The sequence below is a fragment of the Anolis sagrei genome, chromosome 5 (genome assembly GCF_037176765.1).
Source record: "Anolis sagrei isolate rAnoSag1 chromosome 5, rAnoSag1.mat, whole genome shotgun sequence".
In the NCBI taxonomy this organism is placed as follows: domain Eukaryota; kingdom Metazoa; phylum Chordata; class Lepidosauria; order Squamata; family Dactyloidae; genus Anolis; species Anolis sagrei.
The window spans coordinates 156,208,322-156,220,596 of NC_090025.1; the positions used below are offsets into that span (position 1 = coordinate 156,208,322).

Below are 12,275 nucleotides of genomic sequence, written 5' to 3' on the forward strand. Positions count from 1 at the left end.
CAATAATGATTATCCTTGAGTAATATGAGTTCATTTATGCTATATAGAAGTTTACTTTTATTCAAAGAAGATATGCATGGGAAAATGTATTGCCAATTTTGGGTATCTTTGCTCAAATTATGGAAGACCCAAGATCTTTATATTGTGGTTTGATTGTTTCTTTTCAGTTGCTCAATTGAAAGCTGGTTTATGAAACCTTATAAATGAACAAAATGAGAATGACAGTTGTACAGCCTTTCATATTTTTACTTTGTATGACCTTCCGATTAGCCACTGTGTCATAGATGCTGCAAACACATAGTCTACTTGTTGCCATTAATTTCTCATGGGCAAAGTGATGACATTTGGTATGCACTTAGATAAATAAGATGACCAGATTTCTAGGTAATTTCAGCAGTATGATTGTTAGACTAAAATATAGGATAAATGCCTATGCTAGTAGGCTGTCAATGGGCTCCACTTTAATAAAGTCAGCCCTCCATTTCTTATTTGAACCCATTGTAATGAGACCTATCCTCTGAAATAGTGACAAACTCTCAATTTTTCACATGACAGCTCTTCAGCTTCTGCAAGCTAAAAGTACCCAGTTCCATTGGCCACTCCTCAAAGAGGTTGGCTTGCAGACCCTTTATCATCCTAAGATACTACATCTACCACATTTTGCAAGGCAAGCAGTTCATTCATAGCAAACACAGCTTCATGCAAATAAAGGAGTGAATGTATATGTGATCATCACCAATGCTTTTTAACATTTACATGAAACTACTGGGAGAGATCATCAAGAGACACAGGGCGGGGAGCTATCAGGGTCATAACCTAGGAATGGAGGTGTATCAACCAGCTATGGATGGGGTACAACCAGTTATGGATGTTCACAGCTTGGGAATGCTCCTGGATCTATCTCTTGAAATGTTAGCCCAGATAGATGTGATGGTCAGAAGTGCTTACTACCAGCTTTGGCTGATACGTCAGCTACACCTCTTCCTAGAATTGGAGGAACTAAAGATGGTAGTGCACATGAAGGTAAGCTCAGGGTTGGGCTTCTGCAATACACTTTACATTGGGCTACCTCTATACCAAGTTCAGAAATGACAGTTCAAAACATGGCAGCCAGACTAGTAATATCTAAGAGTGAGCATATCGCCCCTATACTAAAGTCAATCCACTGGTTGCCAATTAGTTTCTGGGCAAAGTACAAAGTGATGGTTTTGACCTTTAAAGCGCTATATGATTTGTGTCCAGGTTACCTACAGGATCACCTTCTCTCATGCAATTTGCCATTTAGGTCCTTGGAGATGGCGGGCTACTCCAGCCAGCTAGAACCCGACTGGAAATTGTCACCCAGAGGACCTTTTCATTGGCTGCTCCAAAACTGGAATGACTTGTCAGAAGAGATTTAACACAATTGAAGACCTGTCTCTTCCAGCAGGCCTACCCAGTTTACGACTTTTAAATCAAATTCTATTGTGTTTTAACTTTTGTCTTAAGTATTTTAATACATTTGTTTTAATATATGCTTTTATGGTTGTGTTTTAGCTATGTTTTAGTGTGCGATTTTACAGATGTATTAAACTATGTTGTGCCTGCCTTGAGCCAAAAGGAGAGGCGAGTAATACATTATTATTATTATTATTATTATTATTATTATTATTATTATTGCCAGTACAGAAAGCAAATAGACTACATAATCAACAGCAAAGGATGGAGAAGTCCGATTCTTTTTGCAGAAAAGAAGATCAGGAGCAGGCTGTGGCACAGACCATGGACTGCTAACATAAAAAATGAGAGTAAAGTTAAAGAAGCCGAATACTAATCGTGCCAAAATATAACATATTTGAAATGTGCTGGAAATAATATGTTACAGATAACATTAAGTGTTAAAAGACAAATGAATAGGTCCTACAGCAAATCTAGGCTAAGCTCTCCATAGAGTCCAAGGTGACTAAACTGGGGCTGTTGTTATTTTGGAAATATTATGAAAGGACATGACTTTGATAGAAAAGATAATGATTGGTAAGATAAAACGCTATATGAAATGAGGAAGAGTCCATCACAGATGGATAGACACCCCCAAAGAAGCCACAGCCCTAAGCCTCATCCATGGTGGCATCATAGGTTAAAGTCTATTTGATGGCAATTCACAACAAAAAATTATACAACCTTGGGCTAAAAGTAATTATGATGTTTTTGCAAAAATACTACTACTACATTACATGAAGTGTTTCAGAACATTAATTTTTGTTCCCAGCTAAAAGCAGGAATATGTGTGAAACTGATTTAAATTCTAATTAAACCTGACTTCTCAAAGCTTTAAAACTTAGAATTAGTGTTGACTTTGATATTGAAGAAAACAATTTCAGGATAAATTCATTATAAATGCTTTACCTTTTAGGATTATTTTCAATCAAAAATTGTTTGTTTAACCATGGTGTATTTGTTAAGGTAGCCCAGGCATTTCAATACATTGACATCAACTTTATTTATAACCCATAATTAATTATCCATGTGTTTACCTCACAAATTCACTGATGTCATTTGTGAATAACATCAGAAGTAGTAATAATTCTAAGTTCTTTAATTTCAGTGATGAGTCAAAGCTGTTACAAAATTCATTCATATAACAACAGAAAAAGTAAGTTACAGCTACCAGTTCAACTATGTAGGCATGAAATATATTACGGTGTCTCATATATTACAGGCCCAACCTAAAGCAGAAGTGCCTGAGACTAAGGGAGTATCTAGACAGCCCCTTCTACAATAAAAAGGGGGCTGTCCAGACAATGTTCTGGGCAATCCAGAATTAATTCACCACAAAACAGGAAAACCCTGGTTTGTAGCAAATTAATTTGATACTGGGTTTATTCCGCGCCTTCCTGGAAGGCGCAGGATGAACCCACTACTTCCAATGTCTGGACTGCAGAATAGTGCAGTGCAGACTATTCCTACAGTTTTCCAGGCTAAATTAACCTGGAAAGCTGTGGGAATCCCAACCCCCTCCCTAGAAGAAGGAAAAGAAGTTCTCTGGCACATACAAATGATGCATCAGGAGAAAGGGGGCGGGGGAGAGGAGGAAAACTCCATTAGCTTGTCCCATGGAGGCTGGATGTGTTCTATCCCCTTTTTATTGTGTTTTGGGGGGGGGGTGGCTTCTGGGGAGAAGGTTAAGTGTCCCAGTATTGTACTGGGAAGTCCCAGTACATCATCTGGACACCCACTCCAGAAAGCATGCATTTTCTGGGGTGAGTCTAGATGGGCCCCCAGGAACATCCATGTTTTTTAAATGCTGATGCTTCTAGGATAATGACCTGTATGGAAAGGCCCTAAAGGACTAAGGAAAACTGTGAGTGTATGGATACTATGAGAGCCTGTAGAATTGCTGCCCTAAAGGCACCAGATCGTTTCTGATCTTGAAAGTTAAGCAGAGTAATCTCTGGCTATTACTGGAATAAGAGACCATAAATGAATATAAAGGGCTGTAGGTTCCAGCATTTCAGAAGAAGAAACTGGCCAAAACTACCCTTGAATATTGCCTGAGAAAACCCTATCAAAATCATGGAGTTCACTATAAATAACAGGCAATATCAAGGCATATGCACACAGAAGGACTCTACTTTTGATGTGTAAGTTATTTCACATCAAATCTTTTGGAAGCTCAAGGTGACACAAAAGTATTTCCTGATATACTAGAATAGCATGGGGAGCTTTCTGGAATTCTCTATGGAGGGTTCCAGCCTAGTGGTGCTGAATGGGATTACAGCCAAGTAGGCAATGGAAACTACACTGTTGGTGTGCTAAATCGAGGCAAAGGTAGTTCGTGTCCTAATCCCCTAGTCCCCACAAAATTGGAGGGTCTACTATATGCTCAAATAGATGCAAGAGTTGTGAAAGGAGTAAAATATATTTTTATTTATTTGCTCAATACAATTTTTAAAAGAGATATTTTTTGGATTACATTTGGGAATGGAAATAGGGAGGTATATGCGGACTGCCTTGTTCAGATTTACTTATTAAAAAGTTTTTAATTCTAGGACAAAGTATTTGGATGAAAGATAATTTCACACCTTCCCTCCTCTCTCCTAATAATTATCTTTTAAAAAAGCAAAGAAAGTAGCAAAATGTAATCACTGAAGTTAAAACTGGAATAAATTATAGGAGTTTGTTTTCCTTGGTGGCTAAAATGCTCAGACTTTTTGACAAATGCATGCTATGATAAAGCTTTCAAATAAGAGATTAGTGTAAGTTACACACACACACACACACACACACATTAGCACTTTCAAAACTGTATCATGGATTTGGTGGAACACAATGGTAATTCCTTATAATGGCACAGATTTTCACAAAACAGCATTCTGCCTTACCATTCTATTGAAGACATGTGAAATATTGTTGGAAACCTCTTTTTCCTGATAGATATTGTTTCCTGTGTGATGGTAGCTACAGTACTGTCCCATTGACATTTGGGAATGCAAAGCTTTTAATGCACAAAGGGTAGCAGTACTTCAGCCAATCTGTGATAAAAGGGGGAAAATGAGATCACTATGGAAACGGCAGGGAGAATCTAAAAGGTTTCTTTATAAAGTAAACGTCTGATGTTTGTGACTGCGGGGGCAAGAAATTCATAAAACTGGATGATGCTATCATTTCTGATTTGTTATCACAGCAAATGCCAAGTGTAAGCAGTCTGACCAGGGCTTTATTAGGCACTTTCTTTTGCAAAGCTACTTACTATTCTGAGAGAGAGAAAGAGAGATAGATGGCAGTGCTGCAAGGGATATCTCATTTGTTTAAATTTTTCATCATACTTTTGTCTCTGTGTGTAATCACACAAACCTCAGGGCTATGCAGTCAGAAACACTGTAAGCTTTCCAGAAATGCATTCACTCAGCAAGCTGAATACTCACTGAATGAGCAATGTTTCACCCATTACAATTCTGTCTTTGATTTTATATTGAAAATGTGTGACCCTCTGCCTCCAATCCACACACAAATAAATGTGAAAGGGAAGAAATCTTCAGTTCACAGGGTGCTCAGGACCGAAAGAAATTGAAGGTGTTTGCTGATGTTGTGACAGCTCTCTTGCGAACCTGCCTGGACAAGAGACAGCTTCCTCGGATGAGTTTTCGGAAGACTGGAGTGTGCTGAGACAATGCAGCAGCATCCCTCGCCCTTCAAAGGCCACGTCATGCTGGCATTTAGGTTTTTTTAGTCCTTGCCACCAAAGCACTCACAGCAGTAGCGAGACTGACAGTCATGTATCTTATGAACATCCAGTTACTCTGAACACATCTGAAAGCTCAGGCAGAAAGAACATGATGGTAAGCAAATCATTATTGTACCATGAATTGCTTTTTATAAATTGAATTCATTTTCTTTTGTGTGATACACAAAACATGAATTACAGTTTTAAATTTTTTACAATACAGGTGTGTATGTCATTTTTTTTTAGATCACCATACATTTTGTCAATACATTTTAAAAAATAAATAGTGCATTTGAAAACTGGAGAATGAGGTCAGTGGGTGAATTTAGAGAACCTTTCAATGGGTTTAAGGTCTTGACTGTAGGCGGGTTTTGTCAACTCCAAATTAAACTATTTGATACTAAAACTATTTCACTTTTAAAAGAATAGTATTCCTGCTATGTAATTGTAAGCACGTGGTGAAAGATGTGTAACTAAAATAAGCATGTTGAAGTCTCACTGTTGAATTCTTTCTAAAAGGATAAGTCTTTGAAATTATAATTGAAGCGTGTTTATGAGTTGTAACTGGAACCCTATAATCAGACAGTATGTTATTGAAATTGACAGTGAAAACTTTCAGAAATGCAGAAGTAAGCCTTTGAGGCATAAATATACCTTTATAAAATGATATGTTGGACAAATTTATTTCATTGTTGCCTTTATTGAATACCATGAAAAGCAATTATCCATGGAGAAATTTGTCTTTCTGGAGTGAAATTAAATTGCTTTTTACTGACTTCCTTACACAGTATTAACTTGGAAGAATGCCAGTAATATTTTAAGATGTGGCTTGAAATGACCTTACTACGTTGATATATCATGTTGTATTTAGACTTTTACCAGAGGTAGATGAAGAGGCTGACTATTCAGGGCAGGATGATGATATAACAGCAACTCTTGACTGTGTGTATTTTTTGTCTGTCAAGATACTCTACGCCTGGCATTTCCAGTCCAGTAACTTCAACAGAACAAAGCTCACAAGGCAGGTCAGAACTGACAATGAGACAACTTGATAGCTTTGGGAAAATCTGAATGGTAAGCAACACTTTTTTTCTTGTGAGTGAATAATCTTGACTGGTTGAGTGTATTGTAAGCAAGAGGCTAATTTCCATCAGTTGGAATGTTGGAAACACTTTTGGTCCTGGTTGGTGTGGAATGCAAAAGTGAAAACTAGGAAACTGATTGCATTTATCCACAAAAAAAATGCCATCACAACACTTAGGTTCACAGTATTCTATGTAGATGTGTAAGACTTTAGTTATACATTTTTTCTATTATTTGAATTCTCTGTTTTAGCCTGAGTGAGTCATGTGACCATAATAAAGCAAGCTCAGTGGACTGATTGATTTTGGCAGGATGTGGAAGAAGGTGGTTATTTTGAATTTTGTTTAGGAAATAGTTCACATGTGTGATTGCTGAAGTTGTAATTTGCTATGCTTTGCTCTTAGTGGAGCTAACACTATGAGGAGCCAGCTTCAGTGAGACATATGATCAGATCATTTACCAATATTGTAATTTTCTTCTCTCAGTTGCAATATAAAAGGTGGCTGTGTTTGTTCTATTCCCTACCTATCAAACTGAACTTGTTTTCTAGGGCCTGAAAAATAAGGAGGGGCCATAACTACATTTCTGCATCATAACAACATTTCAAAGGCATTTGGAAGAATATTTTAAATGAAAATATACTTGCAGAATCAGAGCAGAAAAGAGTTTCAGGGAAGTGACTTGTGCCAGAACTTGTAATACTAGGTCTGTTGCCAATAAAATTCCGACACAGAAAACACATCTCAACTTTTCAAATTTTTCATCTCAGACTAATATTGTCGTTACTTAAATTTGATTTTAAGTGGTTTTTAAACAAGAGGTTTTTTTTTTATTATGAAGCCTTTAAGTTGGCTCTGTTGATGATTTTCTCTGCAGCAAAGATCACAGTAGAGATAGAACATATATCTTGAAATCTAAGTACTAATTCTTTTACTATAACATTTGTTCTTCCCACCACCACTCTCACTTTTTTAAACACCTCATTAATTCTGGAAGCTATTTGTTGCAGGAGAAGACACATTTGCATCTTTACTCATGAAAAAGGGCACAGTTTATATTCTACAGATTTACACACCAGGATGAAGGTTAATTAAGGCTATCATTGAAAAACATGCTCTGAGACCTTGTACAGCAAAATGTGAATGAAGCTCGTGTAATTCTAGGTAGTTCCTGTATGTGTTTGGTGTATATATTCTGCTAGATTGAAGATATCTTTTGCTAATTTATTAAAATTGTCCTTGAGGATATCAGTAAGTGTCTTTATGAGAAAGCCCGTCATATTATGATAGGAAGGAAATACTGTTATTGTATCCTCTGGTAATATTCTCTAGTTATTATGCACTAAAAATAGATACATTTATTTCCTCTTGTTTTCATATTTCTTCTGGGAAATATTATCCAAATCATTTGAAGGAAGTCATGCTGGTGGGTAACAGAACCTTGGCAATATCTAAAACAGAACAAAACCTTGGCAATATCTAAAAATATTCTACCACTTTCTTTTTAGTCATAGCAGTTAGTCTCTTCTCTAACTTGAACTGGAAATTTGAAAACATCGAATATGGAGATGTAATGCATTCAGGTGCATGATGATATAAAAATGTACATCCCATACTTTTGGTTGAGCTGTTATTACTTATAATGGATTAATTGATTCTAAGTGTCTTTTGTCAGAATTAAGATCCCTAAAGCTAGTCTTATGTATGCTTAATGAATCTGATGAGGATTATTCCCAATAACTGTGCATAAGATTGTATGAGTAACTTATCCATTCAACAAACTGCAACAAAAGCTCAGCAAATTAGTGATCCTACATATTTGTGTCTGCATATCACATTATAGTATTTTAACGGGTTCTTACCATATCTGAATAATGTCAACCTTTATGCTATTTTAGTGGTACACAAGTGACCGTTCCAAGGGATATGAAAATATGTGTTGATTAAAGGCTTTCATGGCTGGAATAACTGGGCTGCTGTGATTTTTCTGGGCTGTATTCCTTATGTCCTCTATGTTCACGAAGCAGTCTCTCCTGACGTTTTCCCCACATCTATGACAGGCATCCTCGGAGGTTGTGAGGTCTGTTGCAAACTAGGCGTGAGATTTATATGTCTGGGTATATAGCATGGACTCATAACATGGACTCACCATGCTATGAAAATATGTTGTTGGATTTGACAGTTTCAACAAAAGTAAATTTTTCACAACTTTCAAGACTCACCTTAAGATTTTGTACATATATGACAGTGAAAAGATAATGTATACAAAACAATGTCCACAGATTATCATGTGAATAGACAGAATATGCACAAATATAAAAATATGCATTAGAACACTTTAGTCACTGTGGTGTGTGTTAGTAAAATGCAAAAATAATGCACACATTAGGAAAAGGAAGGCAAAAGCACATAATATTTTTCAAAGTCATATGAAATAAGCATGGGGAAAATGAGACACAAAGAATTTCCCACTTATTAAATGCCTATCTTTTCTGGTAGAACATTCAATTGAAGAATGGGTAACCACCTGATGCAAGGAGGAATTACAGATGTGTTTATTTTACTTACAAGATTGATTTTACTTAAAAGAAACTGCAATATCACAGGTACCCTAGGAACAAAATATTCTTACCAGAATTTTCGGACTCACCATGCTAGTGGTTGTATTTTTTTCTAGGGTGGCAAAGGAAGGCGGACAAAATGCCAGTCCTAGAGAACCCATTTTTCCAATTCCTTATGTCCTCTATGGCCATGAACCAACAGCTTTTTCCCCTCTTTATACTAATCTACATCAGTAAAGTTATGGTAGCATAATTTCTTAATAGGATTCCAGCCCCTCATTTTTGTATGAAGTGAGTGTCCAGATGGACTTTTTCTGTAACTGAGCAGGGACTTGAACCCTAATCTCCAGAATCATAGTCCAGCATGCAAATCACAGCACCATGCTACTTCATCACACTAGAGAATGAATCCACTTTAAATCTGGTTTCTGCCTCCTGCAGAATTCTGGGGTTTGTAGTTTAGTGAGGCTGTTAAAGGCTCCTGTCTAAACTACAAACCCCAGAATTCTGTGGGAGGCAGCAACCAGATTCAAAGTGGATTCATTCTCTAGTGTGATGAGGTAACATGTGAGTTTTCATTCTGCTTGGCATTTTTTATTTTATCTTTACTTTAAAAGTATATTTACTTTAAATTGTTTGAAAATCAAGTTGTGATGGTTTGCTATACTTTATACAATTGCCCAACCTTCAGACTGTTCCATTGACTAATCCGTTGAAAATGCATCTAGGTTCTCTGCATTCCATCTCTCATGCACATTTTGGAATAGCATTGAAATGTGGAGGAGAGGTTGGGTAATCTTTGACCAGCACTCTGAAAAGTGAAAGTCCCCGATATTTATCACTGCCCTGAATGGATGGAATCCCACTATAGGTATTCAATTCCCATGTCTCTATGTGATTGTTCAAAATAGTCTGTGAAATGCATAGTTTTATGTTTCTATGAAATATCTATCTTCTGTGCAAAGTGTTCACAGAAATAAAAGAAAACAGCCTATTCTTTCCACAGAGTGTAAGTTTCATAATATAAATGATGGGATAGTCTTGTCAAATCTTAAAACAGCATTATTGATGCTTCATGTATTAGTGCTTGCCTTGCTATAGGTAGGTAGATAGATGAAGATAGAACAATATCTATAGTCCAAAATCTGTATACATACATCCATGTGGTTTTCTTGTTGGTGTATTTATTGTGAGCTATTCAAAAACATTTAATTATGGAGCAACATTAACAGTTATTAGTAAGTGAATAAACATAAATATAAAGTAAATTCTACCACTATTGCAAAAAGTGGGCAAAGTACAGGCAGTCCCCAAATTACAAACATCTGACTGACAAACAACTCATAGTTAAGAACAGGGGTGAGGCAACAGGAAGTGAGAGAAATCTACCCCTCAGAAGGGAAATTTACTCCTGGAAGCTTTCTCACCAATTTTTGTTTCCACAAGAAGCCACATTTTTTTTAAATCCAATTATCACAGGGACAGAAAATTAGGTGAAATCTTCTCAGCAGGGGCACAGACAGCAAAACAAACACCATAGGTGTGTTTACCCCTCTGCTATCCAAAGCTAAATTAAATATATTTTTGGCTCGAGGTACACTTAAAAAAATGTACCTCTTCTGACTTACATACAAACTCAGCTTGAGAACACACCTATATAGCCTACCTTGTTCATAACTTGGGATCTGTCTGTATATGTGGTGGAGGCTCCTTCTTTGGAGGCTTTTAAACAGAGGCTGGATGACAATTTGTCGGGGGTGATTTGAATGCGATTGTCCTGCTTCTTGGCAGGGGGTTGAACTGGATGACCCATGAGGTCTCTTCCAACTCAAAGATTATATGATTCTATGATTCTATAAGTCCAACCTCCTGGTGAAAATGCAAAGTGTAAACTAAAACTGAAGTCCTAAAAATTAAGATTGTATTGATGTTTCTCTTCCGACACTTCTTTTTCTTTCTTTGGTTAACTGCACACTACTGTTAATAGTGTGCAAAATAATGTTGGGGAAGTGCCAATTATCGTGCCTAGAGTTACTAAGCTAAACAGAGGCTTAGATGTGGCAAACAGTCTTCTTTCACTGATGAAATGGACTGAGCAGATTTAAGAAATCACTGCCTTTTACATATGGGAAGCTGCAATGTTGCACATTTCTGCAGACACTAAACTTCACTGCTTTCAGAAAGGTGGAAGAAGTGTGATTAATATTTTCTACCATATATGGTTTGTATTATACATTTTAGAGAATTGATCATTATATTGGGACTTCACAGGAAAAATGAAGTGTTTAGTCTTAAATACCCACCTGTAACTCATGGTTTTCTGGGAATATTCTTTTAACTTTGAAGGTCATTTTATGGCATGTTCCTCTCTATAAATCACATATTAAATTACATTAAAGAGACAGTCATCTTTAGATGACATGGACATTTACATTATTTATCAATAAAACATTTCTTTTTATTTTGGCAACAAGCTCTGTTTGATTTCAACTTCAAATCAGGTGATATGTTTGCATGTACTAGTTTTTGGAATGTATAATATGTTATGTCAAAAAGGGGGATGTATGATGCTTCAGAAATATAAATCCAAGATCCAATGCCTTAGCTTTAAACACAACAAAAGTCAAGAGAACACTAGGATTATACCAGCTTTGGCTGTTGCACATACCTGTCTGTGGATAACCTTAATCCCTAGAGCTATGTTCAAATATCAGTAGAACTTATTTGAAAGGAAAATTGAATGCGAAGTCCAGGATGCCAACCTGACATTTTCTGTGTAGAATCTACCCCTGCAGTGCTATATGCCTGGGTTCATGTTCCATAAAATGAATGGTTTCAGTTATGTTTATTTTGTATTTCAACTCAAATATTGTCTTTTATTTCAAGCTATAATAATTGCTTTAGAGGGTACCTTGAAAGTTTCAAGAGTACAGTGTACCTACCTGTCCTTCAAATGAGACAAAAAAGATATCTATTGTCCGGAATGTTCAAGGGCAAAACACGATATAAGACTGTATAGTAGCTCTAATATACAGTTCTCACCATTAGTAGAAATATAAGTAATTAGTTATATAGGAACTTTCTCTCTTGTTATCTGTAGCATTTGAGATATAACTAGGTTGTGAATTTATAAAAAATATTTTGTGAGTGCACGCTAAAGAAATGATCGACCAGATCAAAGTTCAAAGAAACTATTTAGTATTGCAACAATGGCACCATTTGTGTAAGTTTTTTTTTTTTGGTAAAGATTTTGGGGGAAGAAGGATGGAAGAATAAAAGAGTTCTAGTTTGCATGCAATTTGATATATCCCCTAAAGAGTAAGATTGCTTATTAATTTCAGTGTACTACAACTGTGTTTAAAAAACCAAAAGGCAAATAGACATATTTTTCATTCTCCATAGAGTTGTTGCTACAACATAGCAATTTAC

The 12,275-nt window shown here is 36.3% G+C and overlaps 1 long non-coding RNA gene across 4 annotated transcripts in view; it reads left to right on the top strand.

The window, feature by feature from the left end:
- The first annotated feature begins 4,832 nt into the window (after nucleotides 1-4,832).
- LOC132776070 (uncharacterized) overlaps nucleotides 4,833-12,275 on the top strand; it is a 121,627-nt gene continuing 114,184 nt past the window's right edge. For 3 of the 4 annotated variants that reach the window (XR_009631582.2, XR_009631585.2, XR_009631584.2), the window contains exons 1-2: nucleotides 4,835-5,318; nucleotides 6,169-6,277. This is a non-coding gene — a long non-coding RNA (uncharacterized lncRNA). Of the gene's footprint in view, nucleotides 5,319-6,168; nucleotides 6,278-12,275 lie in introns of all 4 variants that reach the window. The other variant, XR_009631583.2, reaches the window with a different exon arrangement.